At 39.7% G+C, this 15,455-nt stretch overlaps 1 protein-coding gene across 7 annotated transcripts in view; it reads left to right on the plus strand.

Moving 5' to 3' along the window:
• Nucleotides 1-15,455, plus strand: part of SPIRE1 (spire type actin nucleation factor 1) — a 214,381-nt gene that overhangs the window by 580 nt on the left and 198,346 nt on the right. The window lies entirely within an intron of this gene.

Consider the following 15,455-nt stretch of genomic DNA (forward strand, 5'->3'; position numbering starts at 1 on the left):
GACCCCGTTCTCCCACTGGAGGACCCCGCCGCGGGCCCTTCCCCTAGCCCTGGGCCCTTCTGCCCCGCGGGCCTCGTCTCCCATGGCCCAAGGAGGACCCCCACCCGGGCCCCGGCCCCATGAGGACCTCCCCCGGCCAGGCCCCGGCCCTTCTGCCCAGGAGCCGCCCCGCAGCCCCCCCCCCCCAGTCTCCCACTGGAGGACCCTTGCCAAGGCCCCGGGCCCTTCCCGTTCCGCGACCCCCCCCCATCTCCCGCGGCCCCCCGGAGGACCCCAGCCACCGCCTGGGCCCTTCGGCCCCGCGCCCCCCACCCCTCACGGGAGGTCGGGGAAGCGGCCGGGCCTGCGGCAGAGCGCCGGCCGCGTAGGTCGGAGCGTGGGCGAGGGGCGGGCGGGGGTCCGGGTCCTCGCTGCCCGCTGCCCGCGGCCCGGGGGAGGGAGAGTGGCGTCAGTCTCTGGACGCGGGAGGCCGTTTCTGCGCGCTGGTGCTGCTCGCGGCCGAGCCGGGTGGGATGCGCTCGGCGCTGCCGGGGTTCGCGGAGACCTGGTCCGGGGGTGATGCGCTGGCGGGAGGGCTGCGCCTTCGCAAAGGAGTTGTCAGCTGGTAGTACTTTTCAAAGATTGGCAACGCTGTTCCCTCGGTTGGAAATGTAAAGAAATCTGAGCCCTGAGGAGAATTCTCCTATTTTGGGAGAAATGAAGGGACCGAATTATTATAAAAATAAACAAATAATACGATTTCCCTGTACATTAAAATTTGTTGTGATGAAAAACAGGCTTGTAAAAAGTTGGCAGGATGTCAGATAAGTGGATAAAATGGATTTTACTTAGGTTGTTATCTAATGTAAATTCTTCAAGATTATCACCTACCCATCAACATATAGCTATGGCTTACCCAAATATCTATTGATGATGAAGAGGCGGTTAATAATTGGTTTCTCCAATCTGTTTTTATCTAATTCAACCTTTTAAGAGACAAATCTATTAAAAACATAAGAAAAAAAATCCACCCTTACTTTTAGAAAGTTGATGGAAGTGTCAAAATGCTTAAGGTGAAAGATGTACTTCAGAATTAGTAAAGTGCCTTTTAATGAAAATCCTTATTAAATTGATTAAAATAGAGAACAGTCAAGAGTATGTTATCAATTCTTCCAATTCCAACAACATTTATTATTTATTTTTGGTGTCAGGTAAACAGATTTTTAGAATTTTAATTTAAAGCTAGTCTTTTTATGATTCTCTTGAAATTATTTCAGTTTTTTAGTTTATTTGATGTGTCTATTGCTTTTAAATTTGGACAATATTAGTGGGAAATATTTGCAATTATAATTTATTTACAGTGTATTACTATGAAAAGACACTTTTATAAAATATAGTAAAGCTATGCCTTGAGATCCAGTGTTTCAAGGGGAAAAATGGTTGTGTGCACCCTGCTTTTAGAAGTAGCATCGGTAGTGGTGATTTCCAGAAGCAGCAAACCGGAGTTTACATTGTCCTTGAACTTAATCCCAGAGTTCGTTATATTTGTAGACCTACTAGTAGTTTAATTGTCAAAGACTAATGAATTCTGGTGGTAGTTTTTTTTAAAAAATCATAACCGTATGTTGAAATGAATTACTTTTTGCAGTATTAGTATGAATGATAATGTGTTGACCTCAGTGTAATACGTTCTCTTTCTGGAGAGAATGGCAGAGTTGTTTCCTGCAGCAGCAGTAATGAACTTGTAATCTATCCTCCTCCTCCTTAGTTCTGCTCGTGACCTTTGCTGCCAATTGTAGAGAGAGCCCAGTCAAAGTTGCTGATATGGTCTTGAGCATTTTAGGGCTGATCGATTAAAAATTTGGGAAGTTCATGCTAAAGTATGGTTTACATTGGGTAATTTATTTCCTCCTAGTTGTGTAGCTATGGAGGGCACAATGTCTTCTGAATATTTACTCTTGATTCTTAAAAACACTGTGTAACTTGGTACTCTGCGCACTTGTATAAATTCTGTTTTTAAGAGAAATGGTAATCATGAAACCTCCATTCTAAGAAGCACTTTGGTTTTCGTTGTAAGGTGTTTAACATGATTGTATGTTGGCAGTCAATAGCACTTGTATTTTCACATGCTATCCGTTGACTTATTTTCTAAATGCAGGTTTAGGAAGTTAAGTGATGTGCTTGAATTCATACTGGTAACTCTTTGAGTCAAATCCAGGCCTTTTACCCTCTAGCCTTTGTAGTGGAATGGAACAGACTTGGTTTGAATTGGAATCATGATTCCTCCCCTTCTAGCTGGGTGACCTTGAATGAGTTCCTTTATCTCCCTGAGTGCAACCTTCTCATCCTTAATATGGGAATAGGACACTTTTTCCTACGGGAGGAGGTTTAAGGGAGATGATATGTGTGAAGTGCCTGACGCAAGTCTCCGTACGTAGCAGGTACTGAGTAAGTTTTAGTTCCTTGCTCCCCTGATTTTGTGGTCCTTTCACAGCACCATGGTGCCTCTGTCCAGCTGTTCTGTATTTTTTACTCAGAATTGGGACACATGTCAGGGATTCTCAGCCTATGCACTGACATTTTTGACTGAATAACTCTTTGTTGTGGGGGCTGTCCTGTGCCTGTGTAGGATGTTTAGCAGCATCCGGGGTCTCAAACCACCAGATGCCAGTAACCACCTGCCCCCTCCCCTGAGTAAAGTCTCCATCATGGCAGCTGTGCCTTGTTGAGAACCACTGGTCTAGCAGATGATGGGTGGTGCCGTAGATTGTGTTTAGTGTGGGGAAATGGATCCCAGCTGTAATCTTCCAGTGTGTGACTCTTCAGCTGGCCACCGTTCCCTCTGCTGTTGAGTTAAATAGTTGGTTCTTAACATTATCAGCAGTATCGCTCCGTTTAGTCCCATAGAAAGAAATAGCACTTCACACTCACTCTTGACTTGTTTTGGAATTGAATGTAGCAGTAATTGATTTTAGACCTTGTTTTCTTTTAATGGTGTCAACACATACAGAATATTCACATTCGGGTTGAATTAAAAAAATTAGAAATACATATAAGAGAAGTAAGAAAATGTGGGAGGCATGGAAATGAAACCAGTGTTGAAAGAAAACAATAAAGAGTGGATAATTTTATTTAGCATTCAGATGTAACTTAAAGTCATTTACTAACATGGCCATGAAAGCAGTGTGATATAGGACTGAGGAAGATTAAAGAGGAAGGAAAAGTTAGTTCTTTAGAGAATATCTTAAGAGGAAGAGATTAAATTATAAATCAGGATCTTAAAATGGGCAATATATTTTATGAAGTATTTCTGTGATGTCAGGAGGGTGATTTGTTGATTAGAATCAAGAGGGTTTATGATTTATCTTAGGTGGCTTAAAATTTTTATTTTCCCCAATGTTTATGCACTTGTAGTCATAAAAAGACCTTATTGTTTGGTAAAAGTTTATTACATACAGGCTGATGAAGTTTTCATTCACACAATTATAAATTAATGAATTAAAGACACTCAGGCTCTTGACATACAATCTGCTGTTTGTCACTGGTGCACCTAACTGGCCTTTAGACACGTTTTAGTGTACATGTTCTTTAGAAAGTAGTCATTGATGGAATTTAGGTTATATTCCAATCTCCACATGATTAGAACATGTTTTTTCTGGGATGCCACAAAGAATTATTAACAGTAGTACTAGAGCTTAGAACCACTGCATGGTTTTAGCAGTCTTGTAGACCATGAATACCCATCTGACAAAAATAACTTGTTTCAGATTTGATTTCAAAATTTTTGATGTCCCTTTAGCTTTAAATGTATAAAGAATACTTTCAAAATTATGAATACCTCTTGATTTAAAATAACCGTAAGATTAGTAATAGGTTTTCCTAGGAGGAGCAATGAAGGATTGCGTGCATGTTAGTAAAGGCATCCCTTGGTGTAGGGACACTGGGGCTTTGTTTGGGATTTGAAAAGAAGATGTGATCAGTGAGGCTTCTCAGCACGGTTCACACCAATTTGGTGGGGAAGTGGTCTTGGAGTAATATCCTTTTTGAGTTTAAAGAGAATATTTATGGAGAAGGTTGAAATAGTGAAAACATGTTTTAAAACATTAATTTTTGTTCACTCTTGATATTTTTCTTGAGTGTTCACATTTCAGATCACTAAATGAAAGGAATACTTGAGGTGTGTGTGTCCAGAGTAGAGGCTGGTGGTGAATGACAGTATTAGGGATTGGTGAAATACCTTGTCAGTTACAGCAACAGGTAAGAATTATTCCATGTGAACAATATGCCCAGATATGTGGGCTTAATTCAATTTTAAAAACATGCATTGAGTCCCTACTACGTGCAAGCAGTGTCCAAGTTTAGTCATCATAGAGGAGAAAATAGAACACAGAGTGATCAGTTTACCCTGAAGCTAATGCAGCTCAACTTGGAAGCTGCTCCCTTGTACAGTCTCCTTCTAGGCCCCTGGGAGGGCCTTTAACCAAGTGTCAAGATGATAGTTTGGAAGATTAAGATATTTTAGCCATAATCAGTTAAGATTGTTGCTGCTTTGACTCCAGTTTACTCTCCAATGTACTTCCACTTGAGTTGTGTGAGAGTGGCCATAGTGATTTTTGGGAGAAATTTTGGAATAATGTATTTGTGGTTTTGTATCTGTGTTTCTGCCTTATGCAAAGGAACATGGTGGAAAAATATTAGTCACATACAGATATTGGTACATAATTAAGTTGGGACTCTTTTGGAAAGCCATTTCTTTACTAAGAGTTTTGACTCAACTTTAGAAGGAAAAAATCATTGATTGGACTTCCTAGGTGGTGCAGTGGTGGAGAATCCTCCTGCCAATGCAGGGGACAAGGGTTCGAGCCCTGCCCTGGGAAGATTCCACATGCTACAGAGCAACTAGGCCCGTGTGCCACAAATATTGAGCCTGCGCTCTGGAGCCCATGAACCACAACTACTGAGCCCATGTGCCGCAACTGTTGAAGTCCACGCTCCTAGGGCCCGTGCTCCACAACAAGAGAAGCCACTACAATGAGGAGCAGCCCCCGCTTGCAGCAACTAGAGAAAGCCTGTGTGCAGCAACGAAGACCCAACATAGCCAATAAATAAATGAAATAAATAAATTTATTAAAAAAATCATTGATCTACCAAGGACTGTATACTGATAAGAGACAATGAGTTACACTCTTTTATTTATTTACTTACTTTCAGATATATATATATATTTTTTTCAGGCTTTGGAAAGTTTAGTCCATCATTCAAGGATTTTACATCCTTTTATACACATTTATGAAATGCATTTTTTTTTTTTTACAATAAACTGCATATATTTAGAGTGTACAATTTGGTATCCCAATCTCCTAATTCATCCCCCCCAACCATCCCCACTTTTCCCACTTGGTGTCCATATCTTTTATTTATTTTTTAAAAAAGTTTTTATTTTTTACTTTTTAAGAACTTTTATTGAAATGCAATTGACATACCATACTCTGTTTTATTTGTAAGGTTGCAATTGCTTTCCTGCTTCATAGGTTCTGTAAAATGACAATAGTTCCCATCCCACTTTTATAATCTTGGAGTCATATTATATTTCCCATTTGCTCCCTGTTGGCTAAGTGGAAAAAAAGAAACTGCCCTTTCCCAGATACTTGTTTAAAACTATGAAGAAAATATTGCCTGTTGCCAAATTGCCAAATTTAATATTTTTTTAATAAATTTTTTATTTTGAGATAATTTTAGATTAAAGAAAAGTTGCAGACATAGTGCAGAGGGTTCCTGTGTCCCTCTCACCTGGTTCCCTTAATGTTAACATCTTATATTACTGGGTACATTTGTCAAAACGAATCGCCCACTATTATTAAGTAAACTCTGGACTTAATTTGGGTTTTCCCTGGTTTTTCTGTTAGTGTCCTTTTCCTGTTCTAGAATCCCACCCAGGACACCTTGTTGCATTTAGTCACCTTGTCTTGTTAGTCTCTTTTGCTCCATGGCAGTTTCTCAGACTTTCCTTGTTTCCCATGACCTTGACAGTCTTGAGGAGTACTGGTTGGGGATTTTGCACAATGCCCTTCCATTTAGGTTTGCCTGATGTTTTCTTGACGAGGCTGGGGTTTTGCGTTTGAGTGAAGAGTACTGGAGTGGGGAAGGGCTTGCCTCGTCACATTGAATTGGGGCACATGATATCCACACAGCACCACTGGTGATGTGAGTCTTGTTTGCCAGGTTTCTCCACTAAAGAGTTTTACTGTTTGTACCATTTCTATACTTTTTTCTTTGGAAGGGAGTTACTGAGTCCAGGCTGCATTCTCGGGGGCCTACTCCTGGAGTAGCGAATATCTACTTAGTATTTTTGGGAATTCTTCTGTAAGGAAGATTTGACTCTTCTCCCCATTTACCTATTTATTCAATCATTTATTAAGTCTGGATTCATATATATTTTATACTTTGTTATCTGTTACTATGTTCTTTTGTTGCTCAAATTGTTCCACCTGTGGCCATTGGAAGCTCCTTCAGTTTGGCTCCCGTGTCCCTTTTTTTTTTTTAGTTTATTATCTTAACCATTTTTAAGTGTACAGCTTAGTGTACACTTAAGAATGGTTTAGAATTTTCAGCCATTATATCTTCAATTTAAAAAAAAATTTATTTATTTATTTATTTATGGCCACATTGGGTCTTTGTTGCTGTGCGTGGACTTTGTCTAGTTATGGTGAGTGGGGGCTGCTCTTCATTGTGGTGCGCGGGCTTCTCAATGCAGTGGCTTCTCTTATTGCAGAGCATGGGCTCTTGGTGCCCATAGTTGTGGCATGTAGGCTCAATAGTTGTGGCTTGCAGGCTCTAGAGTGCAGGTTCAGTAGTTGTAGTGCATGGGCTTAGTTGCTCCTCGGAATGTGGGCTCTTCCTGGACCAGGATCGAACCCTTGTCCCCTGGATTGGCAGGTGGATTCTTAACCACTGTGCCACCAGGGAAGTCCCCCATGTCCCTTTGATGTGCCCCATCCTTTTGCGTTTTTGAGCACATCCTTACTTTCTGGCATTACAAGGTGCCTCAAGGCTTATCAAGGCTTATCATGTGTATTTTCTGCCCCAGCCCTAGAATCAGACATATCTCCAGGGAGCTCAGGGCTGGGTGTCCTTGTTGCTACAGAGGTGTTTGTTTTTCCTTTTAAATTTATTTATTTATTTATTTATTAGCTGTGTTGGATCTTCTTTGCTGTGAATGGGCTTTCTGTAGGTATAGCGAGCGGGGGCTACTCTTCATTGCAGTGTGGTGGCTTCTCTTGTTTCAGAACGCGGGCTCTAAGTAGTTGTGGCTCAAGGGCTCAATAGTTTTGGCTCATGGGCTCAGTAGTTGTGGTGCATGGGCTTAGTTGCCCCGAGACATGTGTGATATTCTCAGACCAGGGATCAAACCCATATCCCTTACATTGGCAGGCAGATTCTTAATCACTGTGCCACCAGGGAAGCCTGGTGGTTTTGTTTTTAATATAGAAGAATTGAGATGGTAAAAGGTTTGATTATTTTTGTTGTTCAGACTTTGTTAGATTTGGAAAGTATCTGTGTCTGTTATCTTGCTTTTACTGGCTTGCCCACCACTGTCTGACTGTATATTCATTCCTTTGTTCAGCAGTTTATTAAATACCACAGAGCCAAGTTGAGTAGGGAGGCTCGGAGAGAGCAGTCTGCCCAGCCTGTTTATCAGAAGGGAGATATACCTGGGAACTGAAGCCAGAGGAGCCTGTGTTGGGGTATAAACTTGGATGGACTGGAGCTAAGGGAAGGTCAGTGAAATGCGGCCTGGGGTCAATGAATTGACTTGAGATTTGTGGATGCTCAGGAACTGGTTCGGGACAAATCTTGGGATCACTGGCCTCCCTCTTGCAAGTACTTCTTGCCCCTTTGGGCTAGAGGTGTCCCTAAAGCAGCAGCAGAGCCATGCAGAATGTTGACAGTCAACCAGATTTGAAATGATTCCCCATTTTGTAAACATGCATTTTCACTGTGGCTCTGAAAGTGCAACATGTAGATAAAATGTTCCTAAAATGTCTTAAACCAAACAAAAGAGATGAAGACTAAATATCTATCATTGAGCAAATGGTTTTTGGTCTTGTCTAAGTATTTCAGATTGTTACATGGGATCTTGATTACTTTGGGGACCAGAAAAATACTGATGTATATGAATAATAATGCAAATTTATTAGGAAAGGTAGTGGTCTTTTCCCTAATTCTAACTTCTGTGTAGTTACTTTTGAGTGGTAGTATAACAAGGTCAGGACAAGGTGGTTGTTGTCCCCCCGGCCTGCCCCGCACAGGCATTGAATTTATTCGGCTTATCTGGTCCAGACTGTTGTTCTTAGGGCAATATTTAACTGGCATTCTATTGGTTTTAAATAGATACCCTGTCTTGTTCTGCTGCTTGCGTTATCCTCATCATACAAAGAAAATATGTTAAGAAAACGTTTTTCTGCAGTTTGAGCAGGTTTCATCTAGTTGCATGAGAGTTCAGCAGCTGTTTTTGGTTTTAGTGATGACAGGCTGGTAATCAGAATCTCTTGAAGACTGGTGTATGTTGTGTCTCTTTGAAGATAATTAAATCATTGGCCACTTCTGAATAAAAATTTAATTTCTTTTGATATTTCCTCCTCAAAACTTACTTTCTTAGGCTTTTTCTTTGTTGGAAGTTCAATATACATACAGAAAAGTGCACAAATCATTAATGAATGACACAGTATGTACAAAGTGCTGGTTTCAGTTTACCTTTCTTACTAGCAGTGTATCTGTTGCTCTACATCCACTCTAATACTTGGAAATGTTATTAAAAAATGTGAAGCTTAGCTATTTGAGTAGTACATATCTCATAATGGCTTTAAAAAATAAATTTACTTATTTATTGGCTGTATTGGGTCTTCGTTGCCGCACACGGGCTTTCTCTACTTGTGATGAGCGGGGGCTACTCTTCATTGTGGTGGCTTCTCTTATTGTGGAGCATGGGCTCTAGGTGTGTGAGCTTCAGTAGTTGTGGCACATGGGCTCAATAATTATGGCTCATGGGCTCAGGCTCAATAGTTGTGGCATACGGGCTTAGTTGCTCCGCAGCATGTGGTATCTTCCTGGGGCAGGGATCGAATCTGTGTCCCCTGCATTGGCAGGCAGATTCTTAACCACTGTGCCACCTAGTAAGTGCTCATAATGGCTTTAAGTTGTGTTTATCTGATGGCTAATCAGGTTGAGGGCCTTTTCATATGTTTATTGGCCATGAGGATATCTCTGTTGTGAAGTTTCTGTTCAGGTCATTTGACCATTTTTCTGTTAGGTTTTTTTTCTTATAAGATATATAACATAAAAGTTACCATCTTAACCATTTAATTTATTGGCATTAATTACATTCACAGTGTTGTACAACTGTCACCACTATCTATATCCAAAATTTTTTATTGCCCCAAACAAACTGTAACCGTTAAGCAGTAACTGCCCATTTTCCCCTTGTCCAGTGCCTGGTAACTGCTGATCTACTTCTCCTGTGTTTTTTGTTTCTCCTTATTTTTACATGTTCTGATTTTAGTGTACTCTGGACATGAGCCATTGGCCAGCCATGTGTATTGCAGTTATCTTCTCCAACTCTGTGGCTTTCCTTTTCACATTGTTAATGATGTGCTTCGATGAATAGAGTTTTTTGCGTTGCTGTGTTTCTGATGTTACTCTCCTAGAAGTTTTGATGTATCATCACATGTTTGTTATTGTTAAATTAAGTATCTTTCCAGTTTCCATTGTAATTTCTCCTTTGATCCATGGATTATTCTGTCAGTTTTTATTTATATTGAGACTATATTTTAAGGTGCATACAAATTTAGAGTTGTGATAACTTCTTGGTGGATTGATGTTTTTGGATATGTGGCTATAGTTATGTGTGTGTAGTTACATCAGCTTTCTTTGGTTAATGTTTGCATGGTATATTCCTTTGCATAATTTCACTATCAATTTTTTTATATTCTTACATTTAAGATGTGTCTTTTACGAGGAGAGTATAGTTCAGATTTATTTTTTTAATCTAATATAGCAATATGTACTTTTAAATTGGATTATTTATTTTATTTACATTTAATGTAATTACTGATTTTTAAAATCAGTAATTTTAAAACACATTATCTTACTATTTGCTTTCTGTTTATCTCACTAGTTCTGTATTAATTTTCTATCATTTTATCTTCTTTTTTATTAAGTATTTTTTAATTGTTAAAATTTCTTCCTTTGTTAGCTTGCTTGTTGTATATTCCTTTACTGTTATTTTACTAGTTGCTTTACAACATGGATTATTGACTTTTTATTAAAGTTTCATATAAATTGCTAGTTATATTACTCTCTGGTCAATGCAGAGGTATTAGAACACTGTAACTCCATTTATCTCCTTTTGCTTTTTTATGATTGTTGACATGTATTTTAGTTTATCATAGGTTTTATATATAAGATAATATTTTTGTAAAATTTAATGTTCATGTGGATTTTTCCACATATTTGCTCTTTCCATGTTCCTTTTTCTTCCTACATTAGTATACTTTCTTCTGGAATTATTTTCTTCCTGCCTGAAGAGCTCCCTTTAGTGTTTACTTTAGTGCAGGTCTGCCACTGTTGAATTCACTCAGCTTTTGTTAGTCTGGGAATATCTCTATTTTGTCTTAATTTTTAGAGCAAATTTTAATTAAAATGTAACAGAAGAGTGCATAAATCATAAATGATGGATTTTCACAATGTGAGCACACTCATGTTAGCAGGACACACATTAGGGAACAGAACATTACTAGCTCCCAGAAGGTCTGCCTGTTCACCCTTTCAGTCACCAACCACCTGAGTCACCACCATCATGACTTCTCATGCCATGCATTTTGCCCGTATTTGAGCTGAAACATGTAGAATCAACCAGTATTAGGCTACCTTATGTCTAACTTCTTTCTCTGAACTTTGTGAGATTGATCCACATTGTTGCATATAGTCATAGTTTGTTTATTCACATTTTAGTGTCATAGTCCATTGTTACGACTAGACCGTAATTTGTCTGTTCTACTCTAGATGGACATTTGAGTTTTGGGATCTTACATTTGGACAACCATTTATTGGATATTATGAATAATGCTGCTGTGAACACTATTAAATGTGTCTTTTGGTGAACAAATGTAGCATTTGTGTTGAGTATATACCTGGAAATGGAATTGCTAATTCATAGTGTATGTGTATGTTCAGTGTTAGCTGATGTTGCTAAAAGCTTTCCAAAATGATTGCACCTCACAAACTTTAAAAATTAAAACCAATCCAGGACATTAGTGTGAATATAATAAGGCTTTGACTAGTGTCATGTATATGGAAAGGCTGTATCCCTAATAATAACAAGATTTGCTGGTCCACATTTAGCTTCTGAAAACTGACTCTTAGATCTTTTTATACTACTTGTGCTAGAGCATTTAAAAAAAAAATGGGTCTGTTGTCTTTTTCTCTCGTATTTCACATCTTCTCCCCTGCCTAATCTAATTGGAAGCCAAATTCCTATCTAGTATACTCCCTTAATAGTTTGTATTTCTGAGAGATAAAGATATATGTGGAAATATATGATGACTAGTGGTAGACTACTGCCACTGACAGTAACTACAGGTTGTCTGATACTGGACTTTGCCATATCTACCTGGATTTTAGTGAAATATCATGTTAGAGGAATCCCCTGTTAATGTCTTCATTTATTCATCTCACCAGTACTTGAGTGCCTTGCAAGTGTTCTGGACTAGATGTTGAAGATACAGAGAGAAAGGAAGTATACCCATACCTTCAAGAGGATCACAGGAGTGTAAATTAACACTTACAGTCCAATAATTCCAAATAATAAAGACATACAGACGGCTGTATGAGTCTAAGGGAGAGACTGACTGACTCTGCTTGGTGTGACCTCAGGCAGGTTTACAGAGGAGGTCTATCGTCTGGAGGTCTGGAAGGATGAGCCATAGAGTAAAAGGAGAACAGCGTGTTAGGCAGAAGCAACAGGAAGCACAAAGGCTTAGAAATGTGGAAGAACTATTCAAGGAGCCATAGTACGCGGATTGTAGTGTGGCATTTGTGCTGACACCCACGTCCCCATACCAAAAGCAGACACTGCATAATCAGTCATCACATTTTTGTGCTAAATTTATAAGCAGCCTCAGTTCTCAACAGAGTGCTTCAGGCAGTCGCTACCAATTATTTGGAGTTGGCACGTGAGGTTGAACCTGTTTGTCCTCTCTGCAGTGGGCGTCCACTGGGCCTGGAGCGATGGATGTGTGTGGGAGGGGTGGAGAAAGAGACAGGCTGGAAAGGTGTGTCGGTGGGGATCAGGTTGTGAAGGGCTTTTTTTTTTGTGCCACATGACTGAGTTTGTATTTATAGACTGTATAGGCAGTGGAGAGCCATATAAGCATTTGAAGCAGGAAAATGATGTAAGCAGATTACTGTGTTTGGAAAGATAAACTTGAGGAAGATGGATTGAACCGAGTAAACTGAGGGCAGAGTTACTACTATGCATTTCATACTATCATTAGATCTTAGTAGCCTCTAAGTTGGTGGACCTGTTAGGAGTATTATGGCTGTTCATACAGGAGGTTATGGAGATCTGAATGAGGATGAGTAGTAGTAGGGAGAAGGAGTCAGACTGAGAGTGATTTAAGAAATAGAACAGGACGTAGAGGGTAAGAAAGAGGAAAGACTCTTGGAAGGCTCTCAGGCTTCCTGCCTGGGTGCCTGCATGGTAGGGAAGGCAGGAAGGGCAGGATAGGGTAAGAAGATGATGACTTAGGTTTGCTGGAAATTAAGTTGACCCAGAAAAAATGTTTTTCCTATGGAGTCATGTTGATTGCTACCAAGTTCCTTTGCCCTTCCAGAAGGTTGCACATCAACTGTTTAATGTCACATGGTAACATGGAAAGAACATAAAAGTTGGCTGTAGAAGATGTGGTTTTGATTCTTGGCTCTGACACTTATTATTGCTTAGTTATAACCTCAGGCAAACCATGTTACCCCTCTGACTCGCTCTTTCTTTATCTGTCGAGGGGAAATAGTATATGTCCGGCCCTTCTTACAAAATTGTTAGGAGAATCAAATGAGGAAATTTATGTAAGGGCATTTTGTCAGCTCACATATACTGCACATATATTTTCACTGAGCCATTGCTTCCCTTTGTAAAAAGATGAATGTTTCAAGATATTTTGATTCAAGTAAAGAACTACGAAAACAGTCTTAAGTAAATATATGTTTGGAGTCCGTAAAGTGATTCTTGAGGTTGAAAAAAAATCTGAAGTGTTGTTCTTCATATTGTCATTAGATCTTACTTGCCTTAGGTCTTGCACTGGGGTTTTAGTATAGATTATAATGGGCTGAGGAGAGTCTAGCAGAATGTCAGGGAAAGTTAGTTAGTGTTTGACCACCTTTTGTACTAGCGTTATTTTTTAAAATTTATTTTTTTATTTTTTATTTTTTTTTATTGGCTGTGTTGGGTTTCTGTTGCTGCACACGGGCTTTTTCTCTAGTCGTGGGAGGTGGGGGCTGCTCTTCGTTGAGGTGCGTGGGCTTCTCATTGTGGTGGCTTCTCTTGTTGGGGAGCACAGGCTGTAGGTGTGTGGGCTTCGGTAATTGTAACACATGGGCTCAGTAGTTGTGGCGCATGGGCTTAGTTGCTCCTCGGAATGTGGAATCTTCCTGGGGCAGGGATCGAACCCGTGTCCCCTGCACTGGCAGGTGGATTCTTAACCACTGCACTGCCAGGGAAGTCCCTATACTAGCTTTAAATTTAAAAAAATCATATAGTGTTCTTGAATTTAGCTTTCTTTCACTTTGTCACTTTCTAACTTGTTTGATATTCACTTATTCACAATTTAATTTAGCCTCTTTAAATCCTTGGGTGAGTTTTGGGGGCTTATTTTTATTAACAATAAAAAAGAATGTAACTTTTCCCCCTAAACTGTTGGGAATAATTTCATTTGAGAACCGTAAGATAAGACATAGCTTAGATGAAACATTTGGCTTATTCTATCGTCTGATGTGTATAAAATTAAATTTTATTGGTGGGAAATGATTAAATGATTAAAATTTGTTAAAAAGTTGCTCCCTAACTCTGACCTCCTTTTGCAATTAACAATTGTTTTGATTCTATTTGCATTTAAAGACCTGAACAAACTTTTTGGCCAACCCAATATTTTACTCATAGGTATAATAAAAATGCATATTATATATATATGTATACATAGTAAAGGTTAAATAGCTAAAAATATGTTCCTAGGTAGTTTTTATAGTTTATATCAGATATACCCAATCTTGATAGAGGATAAGTAACGTATTTGGGCAAATGGGTACAGATGGCAGTTATGGTGCTATATCTAAAGGAGCTTGGATTTGGGGCTAGAGGTACCTGAGATACCTCTCTGGCAGGGTTCCTCTTGGCTAGGATGGTCTCATACATGATCAGAGACCGTAGTGGAGGAGATTCTTAGGAGAATACACAGGGTATGACATGTATGAAAACCAGATTTCTTCAATTGATAGGAAATAAGAGAACATTTGGGATTGACACTTGCTAGTTGACTTCTTTTTATGATTTGGCTTGGTGTGGTTCCCCTCCATGTTCTCCTTGTTTTGTAAGAAAGTGATAAAGTGCTGTGACCTCAGTATATTTTTGAGGCCTCATCAAATTTAGGCAACTAATGTTTGGATTGATATCACTTGGTAAATTTTTTAATCCAAATCCACACTGTACACGAAAAGGACCACAACTTCCATCATCGCACCGCAACATGGGAGTGTCAGAAATGTGGCCTCTGCACTGCCCCTCCCACTGTGCCCGAGGAAACACTGCTAAATGGTCACGGGCTCCTCCCACCCCATAGTTGCCCTTAGAACTCTTCTGAAGGTGGCGTCATAGACCACCACTACCTTTAGACTAGAATCTGCACGAGAGGGGGAACCTGTTTGCTGTACAAGCTTTGAGGGTTGCCAAGTTACATGAAATAGACATAGTATTTGAGCTTTATTGAGAAAAGTTATGCTGAAACTGAAGTAATTATTTTTCAGCGGAAAATACTTGACATTTAATAACATTTGTTCTATAAGATAATATAAAGTTTAGTTAATTAAGGTTGTTAAATAGAAAGAAAAAATAACACTCTAATAATTAACAAAATGTATTACTAGAACTTTCATTTCTGAACAGGCTCAGTTATATTTGGTTACCCTAGTGCCATAGAATAGGTTGGGAGGGTTTGGTGGTGGAAGAGGGGCAGAAATCAGGGGTGTTAGCTCTGTAAGGCAGTCAGTTGGGCTTGCTCATTGGATGAGCAAACACAACCATAAAGGGAGGCGGGTGCTGTAGATAAGGGCCAGTCAGTGGTCTGTGTGGGGATGTTAGGTCCGAGGGCTAGATAGTCCCTAGGAAGGCAGCTGGCAACAATAAGCCAGCCAAGGCTTGCTTTTTTTTT

This window comes from Hippopotamus amphibius, chromosome 11, assembly GCF_030028045.1.
Source record: "Hippopotamus amphibius kiboko isolate mHipAmp2 chromosome 11, mHipAmp2.hap2, whole genome shotgun sequence".
Lineage (NCBI taxonomy): Eukaryota > Metazoa > Chordata > Mammalia > Artiodactyla > Hippopotamidae > Hippopotamus > Hippopotamus amphibius.